We start from the raw sequence: 13,268 nt of genomic DNA on the forward strand, positions 1-13,268 counted from the left end.
TAAATAAATAAATAAGTCATGGCAATGAAAAGTACAGCACAGGGGATATAGTCAATAATATTGTAATAACTTTGTGCAGTGAAAGATATAACTACACTTACTATGGTGAGCATTTTGTAATGTATATAATTGTTGAATTACTATGTTATACTACCTAATAACTTGTATCTGAAACCAATATAATATTGCATAGTAACTATACTTCAATTTAAACAATTTTAAATGTTAAATCAAGACTATATAACATTTATAATAAATATATGTGCTTATGAAGTCATAAAATATATTAAGCAAAAATTGACAGAATTAAAGGGAGAAATAGACAGTACTGTCATCATATTGGGAGTATACCCACATTCAATAATGGATAGACGACCAGACTGAAGAATAATAAGGAAATAGAGAACTTGAAAAGCACTATAAACCAGTCAGACCTGACATAAACAGAAGACCACACAATAACAGCACAATACACACTTTTCTCAGCTGCTCATGGAGTTCTCCTGCACAGATCATACGTTAGGCCACAAAACCAGTCTCACTAAACTTTAAAATATTGAAATCATTCAGAACGTCTTTTCCAATCACAATGGAATTAAACTTGAAATGAATAACAGAAGGAAAATTGGAAAACTCATAAATATGTGGAAATCAAAAACAGACTCTTAAACAAACAACTGGTTAAAAAATAAATCACAAGGGAAATTAGAAAATAACTTGAGATGAATGAAAATGAAAACTCAACATAACAAAACTTAAGAGATGCAGTGAAAATAGTGCTCAGAGAGAAAATTATAGCTGTGATTGTCCCCATTAAAAGAGAAAAAGGATCTAAAATCAGTACCCTACCTGGATACTTTAAAGAATTATAAAAGGAAAAGCAAACTAAATCCAAAGCCAGGAAAAGGAAGTAAATAATAACAATTAGGGTTAGGATAAGTGATATAGATAGAGTGGAAAAACAATAGAGAAAATCAATGAAACCAAAAGCTGTTTCTTTGAAAAATATCAACAAAACTGGCAAACCTTTGGCTGGGATAACAGAGAAAAAAAGAAAGCAGACACAAATAAAGTCAGAAATGAAACTGGGCACATTACCACTGATCTTAAAGAAATAAAAAGAATTATAAGAGAATACTGTGAGCAATTGTATGCCAACAAACTAGATAACCTGGAAGAAAGCACAAATTCCTTAAAACATACAAATTGCTCAAACTGACTCAAGAAGAAACAGAAGATTGCAACAACCCTATAAAAAGTAAAGAGATGGAATCAGTCATCAGAACGTACCAATAAATGAAACAACTGATTCAGATGACTTCACTAGGTGAATTCTACCAAACATCTAAATAATTTAAAAAAGAGTTAACACCAGTCCTTCTCAAACTCTTCCAAAAAGTTGAAGGGGTGGGGAACAATTCCTATCTCATTCCATGAGGCCTGCCTTACTCTGATAGCAAAGCCAGACAAAGATATCACAAGAAAAGAACATTACAGACTGATTTCCCTTGTGAATATACAGGCAAAAATCCTCCACATAATATTAGTAAATTAACTCCAACAGCATTTTAAAGGATTATTAACCATGATTGAGAGTTATCCCTGTAATGCAAAGATGGTTCAATATAAGAAAAATAAATCAGTTTAACAAATAAAAATCTAAGAAAAATAAATAATATTAATATAATAAAAGAAAAAAACTACATGATCATCCCAATTGATGCAAAAAAGGCATTCAACATGGATAAAGAAGATGTGGTACATATACACAATGGAATACTACTCAGCCATAAGAAAAGGGCAAATCCTACCATTTGCAGCAACATGGATGGAGCTGGAGGGTATTATGCTCAGTGAAACAAGCCAAGCGGAGAAAGAAAAATGCCAAATGATTTCACTTATCTGTGGAATATAAGAACAAAGGAAAAACTGAAGGAATAAAACAGCAGCAGAATCACAGAACTCAAGAATGGACTAACAGGTACCAAAGGGAAAGGGACTGGGGAGGATGGGTGGGTAGGGAGGGATAAGGGGGGGAGAAGTAGGGGGGTATTAAGATTAGCATCCATAGCGGGGTGGGAGAAAGGGGAGGGCTGTACAACACAGAGAAGGCAAGTAGTGATTCTACAACATTTTGCTATGCTGATGGACAGTGACTGTAAAGGGGTTTATAGGGGGGACCTGGTATAGGGGAGAGCCTAGTAAACATAATATTCATCATGTAAGTGTAGATTAGTGATACCAAAAAAAAAAAAGGCAGTTCCTGTGTGGTAACCTCCAATGAGTTCTACACAAGGGTATAAAGGGCATATAAAAGTGTAGGCAAAGGGTCTGTTTGTGTTTATACAGAGGATCAAAGCCTAATTGGGCTACCCCGAAAATGAACTAAGATACGATATGAAAAAGAACTTCCAACATCAGCACTCTCTGGAAGACTCATGTCAGAAGATGATCATCAAAAAACCCCAACAAAGATCCACGCACTGCTACAGCTGTAGATGCACTCATCCCACCAGTTCCTGGACTTGCCATGGGAATGAGGAAGGAGATATCTAAGCTGGCCTGTGCATACAGTAAAACAACAAATTTGACTGGATCTATACTGTTGGAACTCAATCAAGAATTAGGAGAAGTGCAAATTGTAGCGCTCCAAAATCTTACAACTACAGACAATTTGCTGTTAAAAGAAAATAAGGGATGTGAACAGTCCCCAGGAATGGGTTGTTTTAATTTGTCTGATTTCTCTCAGACTGTTCAAGTTCAGTTGGACAATATCCACCATATCATAGATAAGTTTTCACAAATGCCTAAGGTGCCTAACTGGTTTTCTTGGTTTCACTGGAGATGGCTGGTAATTACAGATATGCTTTGGTTATGTAACTATACTCCTATTATGTTAATGTGTGTGCGCAATTTAAGTAGTAGCTCAAAACCTATCCATGCTGAAGTTACTCTACAAGAAGATATGTCAAAGAAATAATCAATCTTCCCATGTTTTCTTCCGCCTGCTACTTCTGTAACTTTTCTTCTTCCTTCCTAATTACAACCCTTAAATAGAATTTGTGCCCCATATTGAATTTACCGAGTATCATAATTCTTCCAAGTGGTAAAGATACCTCAAGACAAATGCTGGGCATAGAAGCCACAGGGCATAAATATGCAAAGAAGTAAAAAGCTAACCATTTCAAACAATAAGGCTTCCCTCTCACTTACCAACTTTACATTTCCCTGTATGGCCCCGGAAGATGACTGGTTAGCCAGAGACGGGTAAGATTCCTCAAGGGAGGAACAACCTAAGACAGGCACAGTCGCAGGGGGGTCATCAGGTGAGAAATTGGGGATCAACAGAGGTGAGGCTTAGAACCTCACCCCCCCATTCTGAGAGAAATCTTCTGCATACGTGGATGTTTTATTGCCCTTGTCTAGCTTGGATTAACACATAGTCTACAAGCACACACCTGATCATCTACATTTGCTCTCTTACAACACTAAACTATGTTTTCTACCTTTATCTTGTATCTACCTACCACTTCAGCATTTTATTAAAAATAATAATAATAAAGAGAGAAATGTGGTATCCACATATAAATCAAGTATAAAAACCAAATGAGTATTCATATTTGAACTGACTGTTTATAGTTCATAATGCATGAGCAAAACCGAAAGCTTCTGTGATGACTGCCCTTGTACTGTTCACCATGTAACTTATTCACTATGTAAGAATTTGTTCTCCATGTAAGAACTTGTTTGTTATGCTTCAGAAGATTGGAGACTGACGAAAGTTAGGCTTGGGGTGGATTAATGATTGTGCATTGAGCATTGACTCCCCTATACAGAATTTTATTGTTGTTAACAACCATTTGATCAATAAATATGAGAGATGCCCTCACAAACAAAAAAACAAAAAAACAAAAAAGTACACACTTCCAATTGTAAAATAAATAAGTAACCAGGATGTAATGTATAGCATAAGGAATATAGTCAAAATATTGTGAGAACTTGGTATGGTGATAGCTGGTACCTAGAATTATCATGTATATAAATGTTAAATCACTATGTTGTACACCTGAAACTAATGTAATGTAATACTGTGTGTCAACTACCCTTCAATAAAAAATAATTATCTACAAAAAAAAAAAAAAAGGCATTCAACAGCATCAATTACTCCTCATGATAAAAACATTCAACAAACTAGGAAGAGAAGGAAACTACCTCAATGTAATAATAGCCACATATTAAAAACTCACTGCCAGCCTCATACTTAATGGTGAAAGAGTAAAAGCTTTTTCTCTAAAATCAAGAACAATACAAGGATGTGTGCTTTCAACACTTCTATTCAACGTACGATAGGAAGTTCTAGCCAGAGGAATTAAGCAAGAAAAAGAAATAAAAGGCATCCAAATTGAAAAGGAAAATGTAAAATTATCTGTGTTTACACATGACATGATCTTATACGTACAAGACCCTAAAGATTCTACAAAATACTGTCAGAACTAATAAAAAATTGAGTAATGCTAAAGGATACAAAATCACACAAAAATCAGTTGCATTTTTATACACTAACAATGAACAATCCAAAAAAGGAAACTAAGAGAACAATTCTATTTATACTAGCATCAGAAAGAATAAAATACTTAGGAATAAACTTAGCCAAGGAGACCAAAGATTTGTCTATGGCAAACTATGAAAACTTATGGAAAGAAATTAAAGAAGACACAAATAAATGGAAAGACATCCTCTGTTCATGGATTGGCAGACAATATTGTTAAGACATCAGTGCTACCCAAAGTGATCTACAGAGTCAACGCAATCCCTACCAAAGCCCCAATGATGTTTTTTGCAGAAATAGATAAATCTATTCAAAAATTTGTATGGAATCTCAAGGCATCCCAAATAGTCAAAACAATCTTGAAAAGGAAGAATAAATTTGGAAGGCTTACATGTCCTGATTTTAAAACTTACTACAAAGGTACAGTAACCAAAACAACATAAAAACATGCTGGCATAAGGACGACATAACTGGCATACAGACAGACATATAGACCAATGGAATGGTCAAATGATGCTTGACAAGGGTGCCAACACCTTTCAGTGGGGAAAGGGAAATCTCTGTAGCCTAGGCGCTGGGAAAACTGGATATCCAGATGCAACAGAATGACGTTAGATCTTACCTTATACCATATACAGAAGTTAACTCAAAATGGATAAAAAACTTAAACAGAAATAGCACTGTAAAACTCTTAGGAGAAAAAAAGGGGAGAAGCTTCATGACTTTGGATTTGGCAATTATTTTTTGGATATGACACTGAAAGCACAGGCAACAAAAGAAAAAAATAGATTGGACTTCATCAGAATTAAAATCTTTGTTGTATCAAAGGACAATATCAAGAGAGTAAAAAGGCAACCAATCCACAGAACAAGAGAAAATATTTGCAAATCATATATCTGATAGGGGATTAATATCCAGAATATATGTAGAACTCCTACAACTGAGCAACAATAACAAAAAAAACCAAACAACCCAATTAAAAAATAGGCAAAAGATTTTAATAGAAATTCCTCCATAGAAGACACAATTGGCTGATTAACACATCACTAATTATTAATCATTAGGGAAATGAAAATCAAAGCCACAATGATATATCACTTCACAGCCATTAGGATAGGTATTATTAAAAATAAGACAAATGGAAAATAAATGTTGGCAAGGATATGGAAAAATTGGAACCCTTGTGCATTGTTGGTAGGAATGTAAAATGATGCAGCCATTGGTGAGAAAAGTATAGCAGTTCCTCAAAAGAGTAAAAATAGAATTACCATACCACGTGATCCAGCAATCCGCTTTAGGGTATATACCCAAAGGAATTGAAAACAGGGGCTGAGACATATATTTGCACTCTCGTGTTCATGGCAGCATTATTTACAATAGTCAAGCAGTGGAAGCAACCCAAATGCCCACTGAAGGATGAATAGAGAAACAAAAGGTGCTATACATATACAATGGAATATTGCTCAGCCTCAAAAAGGAAAGGAATTTTGATATATGCTGCAGTATGGATGGACCTTGAGTACATTATGAAATAAGTGAAATTAGTGAAATAAGCTGTACATAAAAGGACAAATATTGTACAATTCCACTTTCTGAGGTATCTAGAATTGTCAACTTCATAGAGACAGACAGAAGCATAATGGTTACCAAGAAGTGGGGAGAAGGGGAAGCATGGATATCCACTGTTTAATGGACACAGAGTTGGTTGGGGAAAATGAACAAGTTCTAGAGATGGATCGTGATGCACAATAATGTGCATGAACTTAATGCCACTTAAATGTACACTTAAATAGTTAAAACAGTACATAAAAATAGTTAAAATGTATATTTTGTTGATTTTATTACATTAAAACAGAACTCCTTACAAATGGCCAACAGATATATGAAAATGCTGAATGAACATCACTAACCACCAGAGAAATGCAAATCAAAACCACAATGAGCTATCACCTCATACTTGTTAGAATGGCTATTATCAAAAAGACAAGTAATAAGTGTTGGTGAGGATACGTAGAAAAGGGAACCCTCATGCACCATTGATGGGAATGTAAATCAGTGTAGCCTCTATGGAAGAAGTATGGAGGTTCCTTAAAAAATTAAAAATTAGAACTACTGCATGATTGAATATGTTGACTTTTGGGCATTTACCCCCCAAAAAAACAAAAACACTAATTAAAAAAGGTAACTGCACCTCTACACTCACTGCAGCATTATTTACAATAGCCAAGATATGGAAACAAGCTAAGTGTCTATCGACGGATGAATGAAGAAAGAAAATGTAGTGTGTGTGTGTATATATATATGATGGAATATTATTCAGCCATAAAAAATGAAATATTGCCATTTGTGACAATGTGTATGGATCTTGAGGGCATTATGCTAAGTGAAATAAGTCAGAAAAAGACAAATACAGTATAATCTCACTTATATGTGGAATCTAAACAAAACAAAAAAATTAACTCACAAATACAGAGAGTGGGTTGATGGCTGCCAGGGTGGGGAGCAGAGGATGGGTGAAATGGGTGAGAGGAGTCAAATGGTACAATAAATACATTTGTCTATAAAACAGATAAGCTATGGGGATATAATCTACAGCATGGTGACTCTAGTTAATAATACTGTATTGCATATTTGGAAGTTGCTAAGAGAGTAAAACTCAAATTACCACAAGAAAAAAGATTTGTTACTATGTATGGGGGTGGGTGCTAACTAGATTTATTGTCATGATCATTTTCCAATATATACAAATATTGAATCATTGTGTTCAACCCCAGAAACTGATGTACTATTGTTAGTTATACCTCAGTAAATAGAAAAATAACTCCTACAACTCAACAACAAGACAACCCAATTAAAAAATGAGCAAAGGACTTGAATAGACTTTTCTCCAGAGGACAAGCACATTAAAAGATCCTCAACATTGAGATTGTGTAGAATTGGTGTTATCTCCTCTTTAACTGTTTGGTAGAATTCCAGTGAAACTTCCTTTTCAGAAGATTTTAAACATATTTAATTTCTTCAGTAGTCACAGAGCTCTGTAGATTATCTATTTCATTTTGGGTGAATTTTGGTAGTTTGTAAATTTGGGGGAATTGAACCATTTCATTAAGGTTTTTGAATTTATGTGTGTAGAGTTGTTTGTGTTGTTCCTTTAATATTCACTTCTAATATGTGAGATTTATGATAGCCCCTCTTTCTTTCCTGATGTTAGTAATTGGTAATTTTGTGTCTTTTCTTGGTTATCAGTCACACTAGAGGTACCATTCATTGATCTGTTCAAAGAACCAGTTTCCAGTTTTATTGATTTTTCTCTATTGTTTTCCTGTTTTCAATTTCATTGATTTCTGCATTTATCTTTACTTCCTTCTTCTGCTTGTCAGGGGCCAATTTTGCTCTTCTTTTCTCATTGCTGACAATGGTAGCTTAGACTTTTCCTCTTCCCTCAATGTAAGCATTCAGTGCTATAAAGTTCTCTTTCAGCGCTCTTCTGCCATACCCCACACATTTTGATATGCTGTATCTTCATTTTCATTCAGTTCAATATTTTTTTTTTCATTTGAGACTTCATCTTTGACCCACTGATTATTTAATAACACAATCATTGTTTAATTTCTAATTGTTTGGATATTTTCCTATTATGTATCTGTTACTGATATCAAGACTAATTTCATCATGACCGAGGACATACTTTGTATGATTTCAATTCATATGTTAAGATTTTTATAATGATCAATTACATGGTGTTCTTGGTGATTGTCATGTGCATTTGAAAATAATATATATTATGTTTTGGTTGGTATGTTCTATAAATGTTAATTCGACCCAGTTGGCTAATGGATTATTAATGGTTCAGTTCTGTATCCTCGCTGATTTTCTGCTGACTAGTTCTAACAATTACAGAGAGAGGAATACTGAAGTCTCCAATATTGTATGGATTTGTGTATTTTCTCCTTTCAGTTCTGTGAATTTTTGTTTCTTGCATTTTGTAGCTCTGTTCTTACATATTAGGACTGTTAGACTTCTTGGTGAATTGATTTATTTATCATTATGTAATGCCCTCTTTATCTATGGTAATTTTCTTTGTTGTAAAGTCTACCTTTTCTGATGGTAATATAGTCATCTTAACTTTCTTACGATTAGTGTTTGCATGGTATATCTTTTTTCAACTCTATTACCGTTAATCTAATTATATCATTATATTTGAAGTGAATTTATTATAGTCAGGGTGATTTTTAAATATTGGTTCTGAAAGTTCCTGTCTCTTAGTTGATATGTTTTGATGATTTTCATTTGATTTAATTATTGATATGTTTAGACAGGTCTACCACTTAATTTTTTTAAAATGTTTGTTTTTTATTCATCTGCTATCTTCTTTTAGGATATATGAACGTTTTTTAGGATTCCATTTTAATTCATCTATTATTATTATACCTCTTTATATAGTTTCTTTTTGGTTTCTCTGAGGATTACAATATACATACTTAATTTTTCACATTGACTTAGAATAAATATACACCACCTCAATGGAATGTAGAAACTTCACCACTTTATAGGTCCCTTACACTCTCACAATTTTGTTGTAGTAATTTTATATATCTACATACTTTTAAAAATCCCTTTTGATAGTTATCTATTTTTTCCTCAACCATCAAATAAATTTTAAAGAACACGAGAGTAGTCTATTATAACCTTTTGTTCTTCCTTCACTCCTGATTTCCAAGTTTCCTTCTGTTGTCAATTCTTTCTTCTGCTTGAAAAGCTGCTTTTAGCATTTCTTCTAGAGCAGATCTGCTGGTAATGAATTCCATTAGTTTTATTTTTCAGAGACTATCTTGATTTTACCTTCATTCCCAAAGATATTTTCTCTGGATGTAGAATTCTGGATAGCCAGTTTTGGGTTTTGTTTTTCTTTCAACATACAAAAACTATTGTTCTACTTCCTTCTGGGCTAATGGTTTCTAGTGAAAAATCTGCTATCATTTGAATTGTATCCCTTTAAGTAATGTATCTTTTTCTCTGTTTTGAAGATTTTTTTACTTTAGTTTTCAGCAGTTTGATTATGATGTTTCGCAGCATAATTTTTTTTGGAATTATCTATTTTGGGTTCATTAAGTTCCTTGATTCTGTAGGCTTATTATGTCTTTCACCAGATTTGGGGAGTTCTACAGAAAGTTCAATAACAAATGTTAGACCTTTCGATTTGTTCCACATGTCCCTGACTCTGTTCATTTTTTTTTAATCCTTTTTTTTCTCTCTGTTCCAACTGTGTAACTTCTATTGTTCTACCTTTAAGTTTACTGACTCTTTTCCTGTCACCTCCATTCCACCACTAAGATCATCCAGCAAGTTTTTAAATTGCAGTTACTGTATTTTTCAGTTTTATTTTCTATTTGGTCCTTCATTATATCTTCCACTTCTTTGCTGAAATGTCTCTCCACTTGTTTCAATAGCATTTGCCCTTACTTTTTAGAGCATTTTTAATAGTAGCTGCTTTACAGTCTTTGTCAGATAATTCTGACATCTGTGTCATGTCAGTCTGGCCATCTATTGATTGTCTCTTCTCAGACAAACTGAGATGTTCTCGGCTCTTGGTATGCTGAGTAATACGTGTTCATTGCTACAAATTCATTTGATTGTATCCTGGACATTTTGAGTATTCTGTCATAGGGCTCTGTGTTCTATTTAAATCCTATGAGAACACTGATGTTTTTGTTTAAATAGGCAATTGACTTAGTTGGCTTCAGGCTGCAAGTTTCAACCAGTCTTCGGTGGGTTGTGGTTTCAGTGTCAGTTCAATTTTCAAAGTCTTTACAGTGCTGTTCGGGTCTGTCCCCCAGATACGCCATCCAGTGGCTGCTGTGGCACTGGCTGATGTCCGCTTCATAGTTTACCGTGTTCTGCTTGGAGGCAGATCCACACGGGTTGTAAATACCTTTGCAAACTTCTGGTTCTTTCCAGTTCCTTTCTGTGGTTCTATGGCCAGAAAAGTGTGACTATACTTTCCCCATTTTGCCACATACTCCCTATGAGTGCCTGGACCCATGTCGGGAGACATAAAATGAGGACAGAGAGGGAGGGAAAAAGCTCTCCCTTCCTGGGAATCACAGCCCCTCTGATTAGAGACAAAGGTTCTCCTCTCTGGGAATTTAAGGCTCCGGAAGGCCTCCATCACCACTGCTACTGCTGCCGCACCAGCACCAACACAAAATTGCCTAGGGAAAGAGGCAAGGAAGAACAGAGAGAGGAGAAACAGGAAAATGGGGTCTTCCCATATTTGCTCTGAATGTTAAGAGGCTCCTTTCCCGCTCCTGTAGCCGGAACTAGCGGGCTTCTTCTGAAGCTCATGCTGACAGGCAAGTTTCAGGCTATACTGAGTCTAAACTGGGGGTTACTTGAGGGAAAATGAGTAATTCACCACTGTTTTAGTAGTACTTGGAATTAGGACCTTCTTCCCCAATATGCCCATTATCACTTACTTCTCAGAGTCCCCAGCTGGACCCCCATGTATCTGTCCAGGCTTTATACCTGCACTGATGGGAGAGACAGGGTGGGGTTTGTCCAGCCCATCTAACCTGGCACGTTTCATTCTGCCAGCTGTCCCTGCTTAGTTCATTTTGTTGGCCCTCACGGAGGCATCCACGAAGTCTCTGGCTGAATCAGCCCACAGACGAGAGCTTCTCTGTCCCCATCACACCTTCTACCCATATTAGTTGGCTTTGCGCTGTAATGAAGAGCCTTCTCTTCTCCTTAGTCAGTCTGGACTCATGGATTCCTATGTTATTCAATGGGTTTTAGTCTGTTACCATTTTTATTTTGGTGCCCCAATTGCCCCGGATTCCATCAGCAGGAGCCCCTTGCAGCTGGCTCCTATATACTTTTGACATGTCACTGTTATTCTTTGAACGATTTGTTACTTTCCAGTTGCCCTAGCCTGGAATCAGCCATTTCCTCAAGGACTGCTAATTCCTTTTGGTGTTTAGAAGCCAAGATCTGGGGGGCCTGGTGAGCTTGTTGCTAATGGAATGACAATGCTTCTGGGCCCTCTTGGTGGACAGAGCTAGGGAGAAAATACACCTGCGAGCATGTGCACATAAGGAGTTCACTCCAACGGCTCGAATCCCTCAGGGTTCCTTTAGCCTTCCCCCTCTTCATATTTGTAATTCTTTTCTCCAAAAGTGAGAAAACCTGGCTCCCTCATCCTCAATATATTTGCTTGATCCCCCTGTATGTAACTGATTTTCTGACCACACCAGCTGTCTCCTTGGCTCCCAGCCATGTTGCCGTCTCCAAAGGAAGGAAAGGGAGAGGAAGGGAGGAGACGGAGGAGAAGGAGGGTCTCAGGCCCCTTGGAAGCCGGTGTCTGTCTTCTCTGTCCCTACTTCCCCGCCTCAGCAGGCCCTGACCTCTGCTTGTCTGGCCTTTCTGGGGCACACAGCCCTTGGCTGTGCCTGCCTCAGCCTATTTACTCTTTCTGGCTTCCAGGAGGGTTTCTTTCTTTTCTTTCTGTTTTATGATTTTTTAAATTACAAAAATAGTTCATGCTCATTTTTACAAATTCAAATAATGCAAAGCACGGAATGCAAGTCATGAAAGTCCGCAGCTATGCCACTTCCAAGAGGGAACCAGACTAAGATAGTTGTATGAATTTCCTTGCATTTTTCTCTTAAGTTTGAGCATAAAAAAATCTATCACAATCTTTTAAACAGACACATCAGAATGCATTAGAAGAATGTACCATACTTTATCCTTTTACCTACAGATGTTTTTACGGGTAACTTTCATTTGCGCCAGATGCCCTTCACAGCCACTGTCCCCCTGGGGTCCCTGTTCCGAGGCTTCTGACTGTGCTCAGCAAGGGGAGGTTGGCAGGGTTTGGAGGGGTAAGAAGAGTGAGTTCCAGGTATTTATTCCCTTCCTCCTTCCCTGCAGGGCTGCACCTGGCTGGACACAACCCTCACAGCTCCTGCAGGGGGGCGCTCTGCACACAGCTCCTCTCATCCCTCCAGGCCCGGGCGGGGCAACAGCCCCCGCCCTCTCCGGCTCCAGCCCTGCCATGTGCCTTGTGATTTCCCTACACCTTTCCACGCTTCAGTAAATAGTGCCTTTAGGAAGCTCAGATGATCTTATTTGTATGAGCCATCTGTTTGCACTGGGCGCAAGCATAGTGTGGTCTCGTGGACAGCTTGGAAGGACTCACACCCCATCCCAAGTGATTCTATCCGCCATGGAGGGGTCCCTAAAATGTGAATGCAATTCCACCCCGCCTCCACACTCTGAGACAATCGATGGCTTGTCATGGCTGAAGAACAGACAACAAGCCCTGGAACACAGCACCAGAGGCCGCTGGCTGGCCAGGTCCACACACTCCACATCCTCTACTCAGCCACACCAGGGGCAGCAGGCCCCATACTCTCCCACCTTTGCTGACTTTATATTTACTTTCTAAGTGAGGCAACTGACCAGCTCTTGAGAGGTAAGATTTCAGTAAAGCATGTGTAAGACTAATTGCCAGCACAGAGAGAATTCTATTTTCTAACAGATTTCTTCTATTTTGACTCAGTCACATGGGTAGCCGTGGAGCTCTCTCTCTCTCACACACACACACACACACACACACACACACACACATGCACGCATGCACGCACCACTGCTATCCTGAGGTTTCCAGGTGAGGGCAGAGGAGGGGAAGCTCAGTTCTGACCAGAAGGCCTGGGCCCTG

This window comes from Manis pentadactyla, chromosome 14, assembly GCF_030020395.1.
Source record: "Manis pentadactyla isolate mManPen7 chromosome 14, mManPen7.hap1, whole genome shotgun sequence".
In the NCBI taxonomy this organism is placed as follows: domain Eukaryota; kingdom Metazoa; phylum Chordata; class Mammalia; order Pholidota; family Manidae; genus Manis; species Manis pentadactyla.